Source organism: Bubalus kerabau, chromosome 8 (genome assembly GCF_029407905.1).
Source record: "Bubalus kerabau isolate K-KA32 ecotype Philippines breed swamp buffalo chromosome 8, PCC_UOA_SB_1v2, whole genome shotgun sequence".
Taxonomy (NCBI): domain Eukaryota; kingdom Metazoa; phylum Chordata; class Mammalia; order Artiodactyla; family Bovidae; genus Bubalus; species Bubalus kerabau.
In genome coordinates this window covers 61,344,898-61,366,614 of record NC_073631.1, presented here as the reverse complement: position 1 = coordinate 61,366,614, position 21,717 = coordinate 61,344,898, and the positions used below count along the sequence as shown (strand labels likewise).

General features: G+C 39.0%; 1 long non-coding RNA gene across 4 annotated transcripts in view; it reads left to right on the top strand.

The window, feature by feature from the left end:
* Positions 1–299: 299 nt before the first annotated feature.
* The window catches only part of LOC129659201 (uncharacterized), a 185,663-nt gene continuing 164,245 nt past the window's right edge, over positions 300–21,717 (top strand). Inside the window, exon 1 of one of the 4 annotated variants that reach the window (XR_008717883.1) lies at positions 300–804. This is a non-coding gene — a long non-coding RNA (uncharacterized LOC129659201). The remainder of the gene's footprint in view (positions 805–21,717) is intronic. The other 3 variants (XR_008717884.1, XR_008717881.1, XR_008717882.1) reach the window with 3 other exon arrangements.

Sequence of the window (21,717 nt, the reverse complement as noted above, 5' to 3'; positions counted from 1 at the left end):
TATGGTATTCGGATTCTGAATACCAGCTGGGTTGACTTCTTAAGTCTTCAATTAGAAATTTGATTGGTGTGAATCACAGGGGTGATAGTAGGATAGAATGAATCTAATTTCATCATGCGGCTCGGATCTCTCTCCAGGTGGGTCTAATTCACTACACAGGATCAAGATGAGCCAGCTGCTCAACTTTGCCTGGTGATCAACAGGATGGAACTGTTCTTGAAGGTATTCAGTGTTTTGTGGGCTCTGAGTTCTCTCTTTGTCTCTTTTCTCTCTCAATCTCGCTACTTCTCTTCCTCCCTCTTTAATGGAATGCCTATATAAATTCTGGTTAAGATGGACTTTTAGCAAGGATTCCAAATTTCATAAACCTTGTAAAAAGATAAAAGTGTAGCATGGTGATGCTATTCTTTGCTGGGTACAAGAGAACATCTTACAGACTTTAAAGTGTAATACAGTTTTCAAAACAGAATGGAGGAACCAGGCCAGAGGCCGAGTCACCCTGACCACTCTTCCCAGAAAAAACCCAATCTGGGATCTCAGGATTTCTCTAAGGGCAGCAGGAGAATCCTGGATGAACAACACGTGTGCCCTGGCATTCTGCCCCCACCTCCATCCTAGTCCATAAAGGGTCTGGCTCACGCCACGTGTGGGTCAAGCCCCACGCCTTGTGAAAGACTCCCTTCTCTCCCAGCTCAGAGGAGCTGTGGAGTGGCCCCCAGAGTCCATCTGAGAGTCTGAAGGCTTATTTGCAGCAAAGCAGGCTTCTGGAGCTGAATTTGGGGCTCCAATCTGACATCTGTTAAGGTATGAACACAATTTTTTTTTCCTAGTATCTCACAAAACTTCCAGATGTACTATGGTTTGTACAATATGGTGGTAATGGATTTACCCTTCAGGCTTTTCATTAGGAATAACTTCTGAAAGGGCTGAGAAATATCTTTTCTTAAAGAGCATTATACTCTTCTTGCTTTGTTTTCTGCTTTGTCATTATCATGTCTTCAGGATGTTCTCAAGCATTCTGTGGGCTTGGGTCTCACAAGGCAAATTGATTTGTACTTCAGGCTATGCTTAGTTATCTCTAGGTCCTGTTTTCATCTCATAGAAACATGTAGGTATCACTCATCTGCCTAAGGTCCCTCTCTTGTCTTTGTTGATTTATACTCCCGTGTTTCAATCATTTGGCAGAACTTTTTATTTTAATATTTTTGTATCACTGGCTTTTAAAAAAAGTTTGTGGTAGAATACATATAACATAAAAATTACTATCTTAACCATTTTTTAAGTTCACTGGTATTAAATATACTCACATTATTGTGCAATTAGGCCACCATCCATCCCCATAACCTTTTATCTGTAAAAGTGAAACCGATTACCTATCGAACAGTATGTTGTATGGTAGATTAAACAGTGTGTTTATTAAAAAGTATGCTGATTACCTATCAAATTCCCTATGCTCCCCTCCCCTAAGCCTGTGACAACTATCACTATACTCTTTATGATTTTGACTACTCTAAGTCCCTCATATAGGTGGAATTGGACCATGTTTCTTTGTAACCCATTTATTTTACCTAGCATAAAGTCCTCGAGGTTCATCCATGTTGTAGCCTATTTACTCTCCCTTGTTTCTTAGGAGTGGGTATAAGGAGTCAACTGATTGTTCAAGGGCCAGTGTAGGGGGTGGTAAAGGGCTACTCTCTCTTTGGTTAGATTCTTAATCTTAAAAAAAAAATTTTTTTTTTAAAGTCTATAACAGTTTCATTGTCCCTCCCAGTGGGAAACCCCACTGGAGAACCCTGTTTTTACAGAAAGTTCTTAGAACTCCTAACCACCCCCACCCTTTTCACTTTCCTTTGCATCTCATTCTTCCTCTATAGTTACCAGGGTATTTTGCACTTGATTACATGTCCTTCATTTTTTTCTCTTCATCTGCATTCATCTTCTCTTCATCACCCCCTGAACAGGTTTTGAAAGAGAGGCTGGAGGGTGGTGGGGTTGTAGGGAAGAGGTGGAAGAAAAATAGGAAGGATTTTATCTCTTCTGTTACTTATAAGAAAAAAAAGTTGTTTGGCACCAATGTCCTTGTTGCTATTGCTGTTTTATGTGTGTGTGTGTAAGTCGGTCAGTTGTGTCCAACTCTGTGACTCCATGGACTATACAGTCCATAGAATTCTCCAGGTCAAAATTCTGGAGTGGGTAGCCTTTCCCTTCTCCAGGGGATCTCTCCAACTCAGGGATTGAACCCAGGTCTCCTGCATTGCAGGCAGGTTCTTTACCAACTGAGCCACAAGGGTCTGATTTTATATCTTTAAGCATATTAAAAAGCAAGTGAGACAAATTATCATGCTAATATTGTTGTCAAAGTTTAAATACCTATATATTCTCAATGACTGCAGTGAAGGGCTTTTAAGGAGGGGGAGAACTAAGCTTAATGATCTTTTTTCAATCCGAAGACTTCTTTCAGCTGTACATTTTACAGCTGAACTTCTGGTATTTGACTTAATGTATTGGTAGCCATGGCTTTAGCAGCTGAGTTGAGTGAGTCCAAGGGCTACTTTATAAAGATCCTCCTTGCCTGGGAACATTCTGAGGTGGATAGGGTATCTACATTAGAATAGAGGAGCTAAATTCCTTGTTCTGGGCATGAGCCCTTAGCTTTAACACTCACCGTGCTGTGAAAGGATATTAAGATAACCCAAGAGTGGGGGAAACAAGAGGGCTCTGAAAAATATCCAAATTAATCTTTAAAATGTGTTATATGACTAAGAAACATTTTAGGCTTGAACTCAGTGCAGCATTTCAAAACTTAAGCTCAGTGAGCTATAATAGGGGCTAATCATAAAATTCTTAACTATAACAGCCTTTAATTACTGCAGGGTATAGTAATGCTTTGTAATGCGAACAGCAGTGAGATGCTATACCACTGTCTTTTCAAACAGTAGAACTGCCTTCAGCACCCTAAAAAATAATTACACTTCAAAGCGCTCCCTAGGATTGACCCTAAATGAGGGGGGAAAAATGGAGAAAGTAAAATCAGATAAAGACAGAAAGTTTCGTCTTCAGTGGTTTTTTTTTTTTTAAATTCAATTTATTGACATGATAATTACAATTTAAGTTACAGCTGAATTCCATTATTTCAGATCTGGGGAATGAAAATTCATAGACTTATTCATGTTAAAACTGAGAGTAATTTGTTCAAAATATCCTGGTGGGAAGAAAATTGCCTTATGTCTTTGAGGGGTCATAATAGTTTTCACAGTGTCTACAATAAACCCAATGCAGGACATAACAGATAATTGAAAACAAAGCTGAATATATTAAGTCTGTTGGTGTAAAGGTTAAAGCAGTGGAATGAAGTATTCAGGTTAAGTGATGCTATTAATGCACTGTCTTCACAGGTGGTATGTCTAGCACATTAATACTTAATATGGCTCTTATGCTTTTCTTATAAAGTTTCCACACTTGCTTGTAATTTGAACATTTTTTAGAAGATAGGGTTTTTTTTTTTTTTTACAATGAACATTTTTTCTAAAAGCCTTTTTTAACTGTAGGTTAATCAAGCAATTGTGCCATGATCAAAGAGAACTAAAACTAACCTGAGGGATACATCATTATTGTTGGCAAATACATGAGTTTACTGTCCTAGCCAGTAAAATAAAAGCACATCATTTTCAAATGTGTCAATATCCGTAATACATAGGCTCATGAAAGTAACCATATCAAACTCAAAAATGGTTATTAAGGCTTTATTTTTTCTAAAACATTGAAAGTTTAGTTTTCAGATATTTAGAAAACAATATGTTCCTTCATTTTCCTTGATTTCCATCTTTTCCCTCTCTTTGCATTCTGTGTTTGCCCACAATACTTTTGTTTACTCTTTCCTCCTATTGTCCCATTTCTCTCTCTCTTCACTCTCTCCTGCTCTTTACACATTTTACTTCTGCAGCCTTCTTCTAAAGAAGAGAAAGACAATCATCAAATTATGTAATGTTTATTCAAAGTGTTGATGAGATTTCAGAGTCTTCAGTATTGTACACATCAGAGCCGATGAGAAGGCACCAATCTTCAAATGTCTTCAATTCTATTCTGATATATCTCCAGTGGTGCCTACAAATATTGAATAGATTGATATTATTTTATCAGGCTTAGCCTCCCAAGCAGACTTTCACTCCAGGCTTTATTCCCTCTGTCAACTTGTATATTGCCATGAAGAATTTTCAGGCACAAAAATTGAGTGTATTCTCAGAAATATTTAATGTGTCTCCAACAACCACAATAGGGCCATCATCCTTGGTGTATTAGGCTCATCACTGTATGAGCTCTGTCAACAAGTCTAGTTCCTGCTGCTTCCACTCCCTGAATTCTAGCCCTGCACTCTCTCTGGTTACTCCTGCTTCCCCTCCCCCCCCCCCCCCCCCCCCACCTACCCTTGCTATCTCATTCTTCCCTCCACTTATCCAGAATTAGAGCAAATCACAACTTTTTTTCTGGGCTCCCACTTGATTTTGTAAGTACCCACATATTAGCATGTGTTTTAATTCCAAGGGCACTTACCTGCTTCTCTTTCACAGAAGATACAGGATTCTAAACTCTGAGGGCAGAACAGGAATTTGAATTCAGGTCTTTTTAACCTGAGAAGCCACTGTGTTTTATATCATATTGAATCTGAGGAATTGATAGCAAATGAAGAAGTTGAAGGTACAACTAAGATTTCAAATTTAAATGAGTGGGCAGATGGTGATTACTTGGATCAAGAGAGAAACTATGGAAGAAGTAGTTTATGGGTGGCAACATTACAAACCCATAGTGAAGGATGTGAGTAAAAAGAGTGTGATGAGTGGCTCACTGAGAAATGCCAACATATAAGGCTTGAGGGCTGGAGCTCAGAAGAAGGGAACAATGCAAGGATAGAAGCCAAGGTGGACAGATTTTTAAGGAGAAAAGAATTATCACTAGAAGATGCTTTAAAAGTCCATTAAATTTGGGGACTGACGATAGACTGGTGATACACAGAAAATCATTCCAAAGGCATCTTGATATCCAGGGTGGGGGTAAATAGAATTGTAGTAAATTCTAGAGTGAGATAAAGTTGACGTATAGTTGGAGTATATGTGTTACTAAGTTTGGACTTGAAAGTGGGTAAGGAATGGGGGTTGCATGTTTGGTGCAAGACATTTCTTGGAAGTGAGAAATAAGCGTGTGTGGAGGTATTTTTAATGTACTTGTAGGTTGAAGGGAGGGAGCTGGTAGGGATAAGGGTGTGAATGTACAGAAAATAGGAGGGGACTAGTATGCAGAGGAAAAAGAATGGGACAGGATGCAGAGCACAGATGGAGAGTTTGGCTGGGTTGGACTTTTCTCTCAGTCTAGAGGGATGAGTGAGATGCTGCGTGAAGGTATATTATGTTTGAGAAGGAAGGGAAAAGATTGGATAATTTTATAACTCATAATTCTGATCGTTCCTTTATTAAATGGAAGGGACCTTTTACATTCAGATGTTGTTAGAGTGCTGATATCTTGTATTTGCCTTCTGAATTTTGTGATGTCAAAAGGTGGGCACAACCTTGCCTTTGTCCAACTTATGCCTCTATCAGTGGCAATTTATATCAGTCTCAGGAGAGAAATGAAGTTCTGTAGCTCAATGTAGGAAAGCAATGGGGGTGTACTGATGGACCCCACAAGTGTTTACCTCCAATTGTGATATCTGAAAGTTTTAAAAAATTCTTATGCAGAAAAGTAATTTTTTTCCAGGCTATTTTAGTAGCCATTAATGCAATTAAAGCAGTTAAGCTTTGCACTCTATGGCTCTGCTTACTTCTGGACTTTTATTGCACAGTGAGCTTGGAGATGTACATATAATGCTTGTCAAGCCTTGAAGAGCTCAGGAACATAATTTTTTTTTTTTTTTACCAAAATTAATAATGTTTACAAAACACAGAAACCTGGAAAAATATTATAAACTTAGAATAGAGCAATTGTTTTGTAAAATGCAGTGTGGTGAGTACTCAATATGTGTGCCTAGTTGTTCAGTCGTGTCTGACTATTTGCTACCCCATGGACTATAGCCTGCCAGGTTCCTCTGTCCATGGGATTTTTCAAGCAAGAATACTGGAGCGGGTTGACATTTCCTTCTCCAGGGGATCTTCCTGACCCAGGGTTCAAACCTGAGTCTCCTGTAGCTCCTGCATTGCCGGCAGATTCTTTACTGCTGAGCCATCAGGGAAACCTAAGTACTCAATGTGATTAGTTGCTCAGTCATGTCTGACTCTTTGCGACCCCATGGGCTGTAGCCCATCAGGCTCCTCTTTCCATGGGATTCTCCAGGCAAGAATACTGGAGTGGGTTGCCATGCCCTCTTCCAGGGCAGTCTTCCTAAACCAGGGATCGAACACATGTCTCCCACATTTCAGGCAGATTCTTTACCATCTGAGCCAACAGGGAAGCTCAAGTACTCAATAAATACTCGTTATTATCAATACACATCTTCAGAACAATCTTACAATGTGTGTCTTTTTATTTCGAGCTTACTAATTGGAGAATAAAAGTTAAGAAAATTTAAATTAGCCAAGATCCACAGCACAACTAAAATAATGCTAGACTTGAAGTTCAAATTAAAGTCCTTTTCCAGATAAAGCCTTATTTCTTCTGAGATAATAGACTGCCTCTCAATTCTGTGAAATCGCATCAGGGAACATCGGTTTTCGTAGAAGTCAAATGGCACACAGTTATGACCCAAAACCGCAATGTAACTCAGGGATCTACATGAGGAAGTCAGCGTTTTTGTCCTCTTAACCTCAAATCTTTACGCAGTGTAATTTTCTGTAGGCCATACTTTAATTCGTGTTTTAGGGAATATGCACATTTAATTCTGCTTGATTGCATAGGGTACAGTTATCCATACTCGTTCAAAATTTTCACTATGTTTAATTTATGAAATTCCTGCTTTCATGAGCTCATATGGCTTCAACTTTTAAGTGTAGCCTACTTTAAATATTTGATAGGTTAATGAAAAAAATTTTGAGCCTTTCGTTTTTATAAATGGATTTTTTTGAACATATATTAGAACTCTCAACATAAAGAGAGTCTTGGGATTAACTTTTTTTGGCAGAGTTATAATAGCTACTATTTATAGAATCCCTACCATACACTAAAAGCTTTGCATGCAGCATCTTATTTATTTGAAGAACCAGAGTCTAATCTCACTATGGTGTCAGTTTGAACTCCTGGATGTTGACTCTTCAATTCTTACAATGAGAGAATAAGCATTTTTTTTTTTTTAATTCCTCCCAATTTCAGTTCAGTTCAGTTCAGTCACTCAGTTGTGTCTGACTCTTTGCGACCCCATGCATCGCAGCACACCAGGCCTACCTGTCCAACACCAACTCCCGGAGTTCACTCAGACTCACGTCCATCGAGTCAAGTGATGCCATCCAGCCATCTCATCCTCTGCCATCCCCTTCTCTTCCTGCCCCCAATCCCTCCCAGCATCGGGGTCTTTTCCAATGAGTCAACTCTTCGCATGAGGTGGCCAAAGTACTGGAGTTTCAGCTTCAGCATCATTCCTTCCAAAGAAATCCCAGGGCTGATCTCCTTCAGAATGGACTGGCTGGATCTCCTTGCAGTCCAAGGGACTCTCAAGGGTCTTCTCCAACACCACAGTTCAAAAGCATCAATTCTTCGGCACTCAGCATCCTCCCAACTTAGTCCATGCTTAAACCAGAAAGAGAAACTAAATCATTGCTATCCAAATAAAGCAACAAATGAAATGAGGCAATACTTTTCTTCACAAGGACTGGTTTAGAAAGTGATTAATGCAAGGTTATTTAAAAGTGCTAAGTAGCCATTAATAAAATATTGAATGAATTAATCCAACATTGTGAATACTACACTTTTGATTTTTTAAATGTTGTACATAGTCTGGAAATTACTTGGCTTGTTTTTCATACTGCTTGTGAGGCTCTGGATTTCTGGGATTACAGCAGGCTTCCCTCATAGCTCAGTTGGTAAAGAATCCTCCTGCAATGCAGGAGACCCCAGGTCAATTCCTGTGTTGGGAAGATCCACTGGAGAAGGGATAGGCTACCCTCCAGTATTCTTGGGCTTCTCCCGTTCCTCAGCTGGTAAAAAAAATCTGCCTGCAATGCGGGAGACCTGGGTTTGATCCCTGGGTGGGAAGATCCCCTGGAGAAGGGAAAAGCTACTCACTCCAGTATTCTGGCCTGGAGAATTCCATGGACTGTATAGTCCATGGGGTTGCAAAGAGTTGGGCACCACTGAGCAACTTTGTCACTTTCACAATTCACATAGTATTTGCTAAGCATGTCTGATATGGTCAAGGTTCTATAATAGGTCTCAGGAGGGAAGAAGCTAGGGTAAGGTTAGGGATTGGGAAGGAAGGAAACATTTACTGTTTCCTGCCAGTGGAATTGACACAAAATTGTGAGAAGGAAGGATAATACAAATTACTGTGATACACTTAACAAATGCAGAATAGTGATGAATGAAAGTACTGAAAACACTGACACTTTTATGATTCTATATTTAAAAATTGAAATTGATTTTTAAAAATATTTTACTCTTATGGGATGCACTAAAGCATGAGGAAAAGTAGTAATATTTTGAGTTTGTTTGGGTTTTTCCCTACATGTTAGTTGCTTAGTCATACCCAACTCTTTGCGACCCCATGGACTGTAGTCCACCAAGCTTCTCTGTCCATAGGATTCTCCAGGCAAGAATACTGGAGAGGGTAGCCATTCCCTTCTCCAGGGGGTTTTCCCTAAGAAGGTACAGAAAAACCCAAATTAACTTTTTAGCCACCTCAGTATATCCTGTATCATTTCTCTCCAAGAAATGGTGTTTTCAAGGATGGAGTCTCTCCAGCACAGGCATCTATTAACACTGAAACTTCTTTCCAAACTGACCCTCCTATTTTCCATTACAACTGGCATTTGCTAAGTGTTTTACAAACTAAACGATAAGCCAATTAGCAATTAGGCATTAATGACTCACTGCAGTTTCTCTTAGAGATAATATATTTACAAATTTACAGGAGCTTTCTTTAATCAAAAGATTGGATATGGTGGTAGTAATTAATGTCCACATGGCAAATCCATGGGGAAATCTTTTGGAGTTAGACTGGGTTTTGAATGCTCTATGTCAAGAACTGTGAAATTCTAAGATTTTTGTCCTCCTTGACAGCTAACAAATGAGCCCACCCCAGTTTAACAGAAGCTGACAGAAAATCTGAGACTCCAAGGGGAGACACCAAGGACAAGGTTATATGATTGGCCTCAAGCAGTATACATAAGGCAGGAGGGTAGCCAGAGCCTCATTGATTTCTCCTGCCGTTTCCTGAAGCTCAATTCCCACAGGATGATGGAACAAGCTTCTAGTCTTGCCTGCACACCTGATGGGTTGTGTGACAGGCAAGCTACCCCAAGCACCAGTAGCCCGACTCTTTTATAATAGATCCAACTAAACTAGCCAGAACTTTGTCCCAGGAGAGAACATTCTCCCTGTGATACTGGATAGTAGGCACACATGTCTTCTGCTCTGGACAGAGAAATTGTCTCCCTCTTCCAAGATGTTTACTGGATAAACGTCCTTGAAAGAGTCCAAAACAGTAGGGCAGTTAGTGCCTCTGCATGGAAAACATACAGAAGTACATAACACCCTTGGGAAATTGTCTCCTGACACTCTGAATTGATGAGTTTTTCAACAACTGTCTCCCATTACATGCCAAGCAATGTTCTAGGATGTTTTTTTAAAGGATACTTACAAACATCCTCATTTACTTTTCACATGATCTTTTTTCATATTTTATTTTCCTACTATATACTTTTATCCCTGTATCAAAGGGATAGACATTTTATATTCCTGTTTCATAGAAGAGTAGCCTGAGGCTTAGAGAGGTCAGGTTACTTGCTTAGATACAAACAATGAGTCCCACTGATGGGATTTAACCCTAGGCTTTTCTGACTCCCATAAGTGAATAAGTAAGTGAGGTTGCTCAGTCGTGTCCAACTCTTTGTGACCCCATGGACTGTAGCCCACCAGGCTCCTCCGTCCATGGGATTCTCCAGGCAAGAATACTGGAGTGGGTTGCCATACCCTGGCTTTTAATTACTGCACCATCCCACTGCAAAGATCAACCTACTTTAAATTTTCTATTTGGATTTTTTTTAACAACCTTAATGACCCCACAGGAGCATGATCTAACTTGAAAGTCTTCATGCAAAGGTGATTATACATAGCAATTCATTAAACTAATAAATAATATCTGCCTTTATATACATACTCCATTGTCTAAGTTCATTTTTTAAAAGGGAATTAGTGAAAAAAGAAAATATAGGTCCCATTAAGAACCTCTGAGCCTCCAGTTTGCTTCTTGTTTTGACTAGTATAGTCATTAGATTAGTTCTCTGGAAAATATTTCATTTTCACTTAGTTCATTACTTAGTTTGGGATACCTTTATTGCTGTTAAGCAATCGGTAGAAAGAAGTCTTGACTCACTAGCTATTAAAACATGGTTTGTGTTTTTGACCACCCAGGACTGTTGAAAGTCCCTTATTAAAGGCCTCTAGGGTTCTGCTTTAAATCCTACTTTTGTGTGCACATGTTTTATGAATTATTTGTAGGACAGGTCCTACGTGGCGGTAACATTTAGGTGGCTCTCTCTGCCTCCAATGTTCTCCTTCCACTGTATTCTATTATCTTCCAGTTTCATCCCATGAAGGTGCTTCTAATCTCTCCCACAGATTATAATCATTCTTCTGGTGAACTTCCTTAGGTTTTATTTATCCTTTTCATGGGTAATTTTGATTGTGTCTCTTTTTTATCCATCAGATAAGATCAGATGAATCACTCAGTCGTGTCCGACTCTTTGTGACCCCATGAATCGCAGCACGCCAGGCCTCCCTGTCTGTCCATCACCAACTCCCAGAGTTCACTCAGACTCACGTCCATCGAGTCAGTGATGCCATCCAGCCATCTCATCCTCTGTCATCCCCTTCTCCTCCTGCCCCCAATCCCTCCCAGCATCAGAGTCTTTTCCAATGAGTCAACTCTTCGCATGAGGTGGCTAAAGTACTAGAGTTTCAGCTTTAGCATCATTCCTTCCAAAGAAATCCCAGGGCTGATCTCCTTCAGAATGGACTGGTTGGATCTCCTTGCAGTCCAAGGGACTCTCAAGAGTCTTCTCCAACACCACAGTTCAAAAGCATCAATTCTTCGGCACTCGGCCTTCTTCACAGTCCAACTCTCACATCCATACATGACCACAGGAAAAAAAGTCATAGCCTTGACTAGACGAACCTTTGTTGGCAAAGAAATGTCTCTGCTTTTGAATATGCTATCTAGGTTGGTCATAACTTTCCTTCCAAGGAGTAAGCATCTTTTAATTTCATGGCTGCAGTCACCATCTGTAGTGATTTTGGAGCCCAGAAAAATAAAGTCATCCACTGTTTCCACTGTTGCCCCATCCATTTCCCATGAAGTGATGGGACCGGATGCCATGATCTTTGTTTTCTGAATTTGAGCTTTAAGCCAACTTTTTCACTCTCCTCTTTCACTTTCATCAAGAGGCTTTTTAGTTCCTCTTCACTTTCTGCCATAAGGGTGGTGTCATCTGCATATCTGAGGGTATTGCTATTTCTCCCGGCAATCTTGATTCCAGCTTGTGTTTCTTCCAGTCCAGCGTTTCTCATGATATACATACAGTCCTACTATAAACTTCTTTTGGCAGTAACAGGTATCTTACTTATCTTTGTATATTGTTATATTGTATAAATTATATTTGTTGCAATGTAGCCTAAGAGTTTAGGCTTCAGTGGAACTGGCAAGGAGGATATAAGGAATTATATCCTCTCAATGTGAAGAGGGAAGACATTTCTCTTTTATGGCTAGGCCCCAGGTCCTTCTGTGGTGTGCAAAAAGGGGATATGAGCTCTCTTTCTGTCGTGGCCTGGCACCCATTTTGTTTGTCTTGCTTCCTGCATTACATATTTCCTATGGAGGTTTTGAGGGGAGCTCCTTCATATGTTCTAAAACATTCTGGAACTTCCTTTGCGTTGCTTATTCCAAAGTCTTACTGTATGATATACCAAGACAAAAAAAAAAAAATTAGAAAACCTCTGTTCTCAGTGTTTTTTTTTTTTTATAAAAGAATAATATTCTTTTAATAGGTAGTAACACTAATTAGTGTTGTAAGCAGATGGCTTTCCACTTTCTTCCTATTCAAAGCAGATGATGGGTTATGTTTCAAATCTTTGTATGTCATGCTCTCTGTGACATCAATCTGCAGCGAGTAAATGGAATGTATTTGTTCACCAAGATGTAAATATAAAAGTTTTCCATGACCATTCCTTTTTTCTAATATGTATTCAGTATATGTATATATAAATGTAGGCTTATGTATATCTGTAACATAATATACATACACACATACACCTTAATTTTAAGATGCATATATTTGCACATTAAAATGTTTTCTGATACTAGACTGCTTTTTTATGTTGACTCATATTTAATGTGTTTCTTCCTCTGAAAAGCTATTATTAACTGATGGTGTGTTTCACAATTGATGCCTTAAGAACAGCTAAATAAATCACTTATATAAGGGAAAGGCCAGTTGAAATAAAATTACCATAGTTTGTAATGAGAAATAAGCCTTTTGCCAGAGTTAAGCACCCACATATGGTTGCTCTTCCCTGAGATTTCTGAGTAGAAGGAGCAGTGGAGTCAGTGTTCCACGTCAATCTGGTGTTAACACGACGTGGCAAGTATTCCTGGGGCTGCAGTAATTCCAACAACACAGTCTTCTCCTGCCTAACATCACAGTAATCTTTGTTGGCGTTAAAGCTATTTCATCTCTGGCAGAGTAACATTCAGTGGATGGATTAGGAGCCTTATCTTGCTAAGACCAGCAACATCAGAAATCAATAGATGAGTGACTTCTGCAAATAGTACCTGCAGGAGGAGCACACTTTTCCCCAAAGTTTCCAGGGATGATCCCAACACTGCAGATGGCATATATGGGGAAGTGGAGGAATGTGATTTTTCTGAGAATTCTTCAAGCTTGGACTAGGTCCCAGGGGATGAACAATTTAAGTTCAGCTGGTTTTGGTTTTAAAGCAATAAAAGGAAAACAACTCAAACATTTTGTTCCTTCCTTTTTCAGGTACAAAAACTAATGCAGGATATAGACTTTGCTGAAAACACCTAAATAAACCATGCCACACTGCCAATTTATTTTTCATAAATGATTTTCACTCTCCTCTAATACAGTGTATATGTTTGAATCACCTGAAAGTAAGCGAGAGTGTTAGTTGCCCAGTCACGTCTGACTCTTTGAAACTCCATGGACTGACTGTAGCCCGCCAGGCTCCTCTGTCCGTGGAATTCTCTAGGCAAGAATACTGAGGTAGGTAGCCATTCCATTCTCCAGGGGATCTTCTTAACCCAGCGATCAAACCCAGGTCTTCTGTGTTGCAGTCAGATTCTTAACCATCTGAACCACTGGGGAATAATAGAATTTTTTTTTTTCTTCTGCAATAACATTCTTTTCCTTTTAAAAATGGTAACTTGGCAAGGAAGCAGTTTTCTTTTCTAGCTTCAGTTTACTCATCTGAAAAATGGTGAAAACAGTAGTTCATATTTCAAAGGTTGCTATGGAGAGTGGATTCTATAATATGAGCCAGGTACTTGTCCTGGTGGCTGACTATTGCAACAATTCAGTAAATAATACACAATAAGTGCATGAACATACTTTCCACACTTACACATTTTTAGATGCTTTCATAACTTGTATGTCCATCTCTCCCTGGTGAGCAGAGCATGAAGAGATGTGCCAGTGAAAACTGGGCTTCAGTCTTTTTATTCTAGTCCATGTATCCCTACTCTTGGCAGATGTCTCCCCTGATTCTGTCTGTAAGAAGCTTATTTCTCAGAACTCAGAGATTACAGACTGTCCACATCGGCTCCAAGGAGGGTTGGTTTCAACGGATTTCTCACAGAGAGATGGGTCACTGTACTCAGAGCCAAGCTCATAAAAATCACATTCAGCTTCCATTTCATCTTCCAGCCTTTCTCCATCTTGTGATGAGCAGCGCCTGCCACCACTGCCATCTCATCTAGTCGCTTTCCATCTCGAAACGCAGTGAAGCTTCTCTTCTCTGATCTCCCAACACGGAAGCAAATTATTCTTATTCTTGTTGGTGGTGGAAAGTGAATTGAATTGAAGTCTGAAGTGCAGTCGCCTGTAGATGTTACTCTGGGTTTTTTTTGCAAAGCTATGTCATCAGCCAACAGTTAACATCTTTCTTTCTGGTTTTGTTTGCAATTTGCCTACACATGGCACTAAACAAGAGACCAGAAAAAGAGAGAAATATGCAGAAGCTTACAATAAGAAATAGGTCATTGACAAGATCATTGACACCACTATTTGCAAGTCCCTTTTCTCATCTGCCTCTCTTGATCTGAATGGAAAGGGAAGACGACTGCATCAGCAGACAGTTGCACCTTGGCCAGATAACCTGGAGGCAGGCTTCCATCCCACCTTCTGGGGTAGAAATGGGGAGTTCATTGGAGATAAAGAATAATTCCTGGGACAGATTTTCTTCCAGACAATACATGCCACTGGAATAAATGGAAAAGGGTAGTTAGGGGCCTGCCATATCAACTGCCCAGAGAAGGCAATGGCAACCCACTCCAGTACTCTTGCCTGGAAAATCCCATGGACGGAGAAGCCTGGTAGGCTACAGTCCATGGGGTTGCGAAGAGTCAGACACGACTGAGCGACTTCACTTTCACTTTTCACTTTCATGCATTGGAGAATGAAATGGCAACCCACTCCAGTGTTCTCGCCTGGAGAATCCCAGGGACGGGGGAGCCTGGTGGGCTGCCGTCTATGGGGTCGTACAGAGTCGGACATGACTGAAGTGACTTAGCAGCAGCAGCATGTCAACTGCCATTTATGTTCCAGGAGCCATAAGATGTTTACATTATTTAAAAGAAAAATTGACCACAGGTGATTACTTCAGACTTTAAGGAAGCTGTGGGGTAATGCATAGAGGGAACACTACCCTGAGAGTTAGGAATCCTTTACTAAAGCTGATTCAGCCCCCAAGAACCTGTGGGGTATTGCCTAGAGCCTTCACTATAATCAGCACAGTTCCTTTGTACAATGAAATGGGCTTGTACATTTTATTCTGAGGATCACAAAATGGACATACTCTGGAGCCACTTTAAGATGTGAATGTACAGGTACTTACTAGTATCTGTCATTTTCTTTCTCAACAATTAGAGAATAATTAATCAGTTGATGAGATTGGAGCTTACCAATTATTTTCCTTTCCTCTTGCAGCTTGCTTTTGGGTTATTTCAGCATTCACTGATTATAACACACACACACACACACACACACACACATATGGCTGAGGAAGTCATAAATACAGGAACTTAAAGAAGTCCATCTAACTTCTTAGTAATAACTCTGGTAAAGGGCTTCAGGGCAAAGAACTGAAACCCATGATTACAATGAGATTTGGAGATTAAGATTTTGATAGGGTTTAGAAACATACTGTTTCATTTATTTTATGTGTTCTATTGCAATCGATGGCAGATAATGGCTATAACATAAATGAGAGTTTGAGCTAGGAGATGCATAATTCCTAAATACATTGAGAGATTTGTATGCATAACCTTGATTTCCAAATTTGATACAAGACTTAAAAACTAATTATCATTCATGAAGCACCAGCAAAGCTTATGGCTTATGGTAGTAGATGGAATACTTTTTATATCTATCAGGACAAGGCTTTTCCTGGAAGCTTAGACTAGTCTAAACTCTCCCAGTAATTAAAGAAACATTATCAGTATTGTTATCCTAATTAGCCTCAATGTATATTATAGAGTACACAAGCAAATACCCCATTTGGGGGAAGGAAAAGGACCTAATATAGTTACTGTGTGTCTGGCACTTTGCCCAGCTTATTGCATGTTTTATTTTATTTTATTCTTTAAGAAAAGCAGTAACATCTATAGTGCCAATAAAGGATCATCTTCCTTGAATGTTAATGGGAAGGTCATTGTTCTTTGCCACACTGTTTCTTTTTCCTTTCTCCCATTCATTTCCTAGTATCCTTCTAAGTTCCTTTCTTCCTTCTCCTTTCCTGGAGCCCTTGGTCTTTTTCTTCTCTCCCCTTCCCTGTGTTGCTTTTCTGCAGTTCTCAGTATGCCACAGGCCCCTGTGGGTATCCTTTAGTTCTAGTGGTAACTTGTATAGCTAAAACTGCTGCAGGCTGCTGGCATAAGTCAAATCACATTTGGCAAAATGTATGTTATGTATCTGGAAACTGGGTTATACTCATTCTAGAGCAATTAACTAAATAATTTTCTGGCATAAAGACAGCCTTGTACTATTCTTGTAACGAAATAGATAATTTTAACTAGAGCTCCACCTAATACTTCCAGGGAGTGCTAAAAAACCTGGCCCATTCTTGATTCAGATCAATTAAATGGCTCTGAAGCATTTTTATTTTCGTTTTCCGGAATTGTGCAGGCCTTAATCACTGTTTTTAAACTAGGAGTCCTTGGTCGCTCATGAAATAAAAAACGAATGCTCTTTGAATTGAGAAAATTATACAATGGAGAAAGCAAAACCTTTACCATCTCTTCATCCTCTAATTTTTCTTCTTTTTTGCTAAGGCATTTTCCCTGCTAGTTCAATACATCGGATCTGTCACTGAAAAAAGATGAGTAAGTTCCTTGTTCTAAGATGTGACATTAGAAAGAATTTTGCAAAGGAGAGGAAAAGAATGTTTCCGGTCTGGTATTGGTGGTGTTTACATCAATGTCTCGTTCATCTTCCACCTGATCTGACTATTGGCTGGGTAGTTAGAGACAGAAATCTGTGTGCTCAGCTTTGTGTGGTTCTGCTGTTCCACAAACAGGGAAAATAAGAAGGTATTGCTATCTTGCTCCTAGGTGTTTATAATGTTTGTTGGGGAGTTTGGAGGATCCTATTTACATAGTTAAGAACAAGTTCTGCAGGAGATCTGGGGGTAACCTGTATTGTTGTTGTTATCCTTTAATGTCCAGATAGTGTTTGGAGAAAACAAACAAGAAAAAAACCTGAACAGCTATTGAAGAGTTTTTTTTTTTTTTTTTTTTTGAAGGGTTTGGAGTTGAAGATGAGCCCCAGAGAAAGTGATTCAGAAAGAAGAGAGTGTCTCTAGCAAGGAATGTTTTTCTCTTTTTCCCTCTTTACTCACCTCCTCCTTTGCTGTGAGGTGGAGTGGAGATGCCTTTATCCAGTAGTACATTGGAACCTGAGACCATTAGTTTGGATTCTTTGTTTCTACGTAGTGCCGAGACCTCTACCTAAGTCTTGGTCAGTCATCTGTAAAAGGGGGATGATAATAGCCCTTATCTCTGGGAGGAGATCTCAGAGGATTTTTTGTGATATTCTCTACCTATTATTTTCTTGACCCTTATTGTGAATAAAATGTACCCAGTCATCCAACCCTTTGGCACTCAAAGATGTCCTGCTATGCAGATGGCACCTGGGGACATACCTCAATCCAGTATCTACTTAGTCTTACACAGTTTCGTCTTTTCTATGTGTCTTTTGTCTCCTTTTCCCACTAGTTTCTGATGCTTACTGTCACAGATTCCTGAGAAGCAGGAATCTGAATCTGGTACAGAGATTATGTGCATGAAGTTTATTGGAGAGAGTGCAGGGATCACACCTAAGCCAGAGACAAGACAGAGAAAATAGACGTGGGCAGAGCGAGAACTTGGGCTGTGCAGTGGTGTCACTGAAATAAATCCCCAGCCACCCCAATGGGAGGTTTGAACCTGGAAGATTCCTTCAGAATTGCCACGAGCTGGGGCAATGTTTCAAGGCCTTTATATCCCCATGTTGATCAAACATTGGGTGAGGGCTATCCCGGGAATAGGGCATGGCTTTGGGTGAGGTGATGTCTTCAGGCAAGGTAACTTCCTAAGTGGGCTGGCAGTGCTAGTCCCTTCCTTCTGAAGGATGTGGATGTTGCATCACAACTTGCACTACATATATGCTGCTGCTGCTGCTGCTAAGTCATTTCAGTCGTGTCCGACTCTTTGCGACCCCATAGACGGAAGCCCACCAGGCTCCCCCATCCCTGGGATTCTCCAGGCAAGAACACTGGAGTGGGCTGCCATTTCCTTCTCCAATGCATGAAAGTGAAAAGTGAAAGTGAAGTTGCTCAGTCATGTCCGACTCTGTGCAACCCCATAGACGGCAGGCCACCAGGCTCCCCCATCCCTGGGATTCTCCAGGCAAGAACACTGGAGTGGGTTGCCATTTCCTTCTCCAATGCATGAAAGTGGAAAGTGAAAAGTGAAAGTGAAGTTGCTCAGTCGTGCCCGACTCCTAGCGACTCCATGGACTGCAGCCTACCAGGCTCCTCCCTCCATGGGATTTTCCAGGCAAGAGTACTGGAGTGGGGTGCCATTGCCTTCTCCACACTACATATATACTCATCCCTAAAAGATAAATTTAGGATAGAATCCAAAGTGATTTATTTGTAATTGTTATGTTCTACCATGAGACTGCCAATGCCTCCTTAGAATGATTATGAAACTGGTCTTCGGACACACTTAAATCTTCCAAGAGTCTCCATTACAACAGAAAATTGACACAGTGGTGAGACTTGGATTCTCTGAAATACATAGCTATTGAGGTTGGAGAAGAGACGGAGTGTTTTCCAGGTAATGAGCCCACCTTTATGATGAATCCTTCTGCCCTAATTGGCTATATATATTTTCTCCCCTATTTGGTTGTATATGGTAGAGCTGAAACTTTTGCTCTTTTTTGAACTCTTTCTTGGGTTCTGAGTCAGCATTCTCATGAAAATGTTATAGTCAAATTAGGTAGTTGCCTATCATTTACTGCCTTCCTTATTGCATGTATATTCTTCTTAATCTTGTTTACATTAGCAAATAAATAGCTCCTGGAGAGCAAAACGATACTTTTATTTCCATCAAGCACTATGATCACTGGTTCGACCATATCATAATCATGATGCATTGCTGTACTAGCTAAACTAATGAGTCCTCAAAACAGTGCAATAAATGTCACAAATGAGAGTTTACTCAATTTTCAGTAATTGTGAGTTAAATCTCCCAGGAATGAGTAAAATACAAGCCTTCTGAGTTTGTGATTATTTTCTTATTTTTAATTTGTTACTTTATATCTGATATATTTTAATTCCAGTTCAGAAATGGTGAAATCTTACATTGTTTAAAAATGTGTCCTTTAATGTTTTTATGCTTCTTAGATGTAAAAGAGCTATAAGGTAATACAGTGGGGGGAAAGTAAATTACACATAAAAAATCCATTTCAATGCTAATGAAGTCTGCTTTTGGAGAGAGAATAGATAATACTTAAATTTATTTCCTTTGAGAAAAGGTGTTTGTTAAAAATATGAGCATGAGCTTTCTAGTTAGTTACATTTTTCTATTCATGTCTTAAAGGAAGTGTTTTGTTTGAAATTACTAGGAAAAAAATTCCACAAACAAAACAAAATAGATTAATGACTGGTTACAGATTTAAAACTCTCCATTTCTTATTTTCTGTAGTTAAACCTAGGAGTATTGCTTTCAAACTTTTTAAAGAATTGGAATATTTTTTACTCTGTAATACAGGTTGAAAACAAAATATCCATTTTATTTTAATAAGCAAGGATTCCTACTTTACCCTTTCAACTAGTATTCTTTTTATTAGTTCATTTCTGTACTTTTGAAGTGTAAAGGATAAGATTATAAAACACTTCTATGTATCTCTCACTAGTTTCTTCAGTTATCAAATTTAATCTTGTTTTGTCTACACTACCCACTCTCCCTATCCCCATCCAAATTAGTTTGTGTGTGTGTGAAAGTCACTCAGTCATATCCAACTCTTTGCCACCCCATGGACTATATAGTCATTGAATTCTCCAGGCCAGAATACTGGAGTGGGTAGCCTTTCCCTTCTCCAGGGGATCTTCCCAACCCAGGGAGCCAACCCAGGTCTCCCACATTGCACCCAGATTCTTTACCAGCTGAGCCACAAGGGAAGCCCAAGAATACTGGAGTGGGTAGCCTCCAGCTTCCTCCAGCTGGAGAAGCCTATCCCTTCTCCAGCTGATCTTCCTTACCCAGGAATCCAACTGGGGTCTCTTGCATTGTTGGCAGATTCTTTACCAGCTGAGCTATCAGGGAAGCCAGATTACTTTAGAGTTATATAATTTCTCTGTAAATATTTCAGTATGTACCTTCATAGGCTAAGGACTCTTAAAACACAGAATCATAGGCCTACTATTATACTTAAAAATTAACAATTTTCTAACAGCCTTAGATATCAAGTAAGTGTTCAGGTTCTTTGAATATGTCAGAAATTACATGTTTCAAATCATCAGCATTCAAATAAGACTCACACGTTACAGCTAGTTGATAAAACTATGAAGTCCCTTTTGCTATATAGGTTTCCTCTCCGTGTCTAATTTTGTTTTACAATTTCTTTGTGGAAGAAATCAGGTCATTTATTTTGTATGGGTTCTGCTGATTGCATTCCAGTGTGTCAATCATCATGTTCCACTGTCTCATTTATTTCCTGTAAATTGGTAGTAAAGTCTTCAGAATTGATTAGATTTAGCTTTAATTTTTGGACATAAATACTTGAGATAATGTGTTGTATTTCCATCTACCAGGAAGCATGTAATATCTGTTTAACTTTTTTATGATAACAATAGCCATTAATGATTATAGCCTTCACATACTATGATTTCTCTACTATAAACATCATTTAGCTTTAATTTTTTCAGGCACATATTCATGTAACATTCATTGCTAGTCCTAATGTTTTCACTCTATTTATTTTGATTTTCAAAAGCTCATTCTTAGAAAATGCCTGAAGAAGGGTTTATAGGCATAATGCTCTTAGAACTCTTGAATTTTCATAACATTTTGTCATGACTTTTATACTTGAAATCACTTATGCTTAATATTAAATCATTGGCTCACATTTACATGCCGTTTTTTTTTTTTTCTTTTTTTTACTAAATTCTGCCATGTTTCTGTTTTACTAAATTGTTTTCTGTCATAAAATGTTGCTTCAGACAATTTGATAATCTCATCTTTTTTATTAGTAACTTAGTACTTTTCCCTGTCTGTCCATGGACTCCATTTTCTTTTAAGGTTAATCATACTGTTAGTGTATTTTCCCGTGCTGGCTCTTCTGGTTATAATTCCAAGTTGCTGCTTATTTTAAAGCTTATCAAGTTGAAAATTTTAGTATTCTATTCCATTGTAGTTTTTTTGTCTTTTCTAGTGTGTGTGTGTGTGTGTGTGTAGGATCTTTACTTTCTCTATTTCTATCACTGTCTCTTGAATCTTATATCTTCGTTTTTTAATTTTAAAGTTTTCTTCTTCCCATATGCTATTTCTCTTAATTTATTATCCCTGGTACTTCTTCACTCATGTTCTCCCATTTATTTTTGAAATATTTTTCTTTTTTATTTCCAGATATTTTCTGTATTTTTCCAGCAGTCTTTTCAAGTCTTTAGTCATGTAAATTCTGAGCTTTTGTACATCAGTTATGTCATTATTTCATCATTAATTTCTTGCAAATTCTTTTGATGTGGCATTATAATTCTCACCTTTTCAGGAGTATCTTTCTGATATGCATTCATTTGTTTATA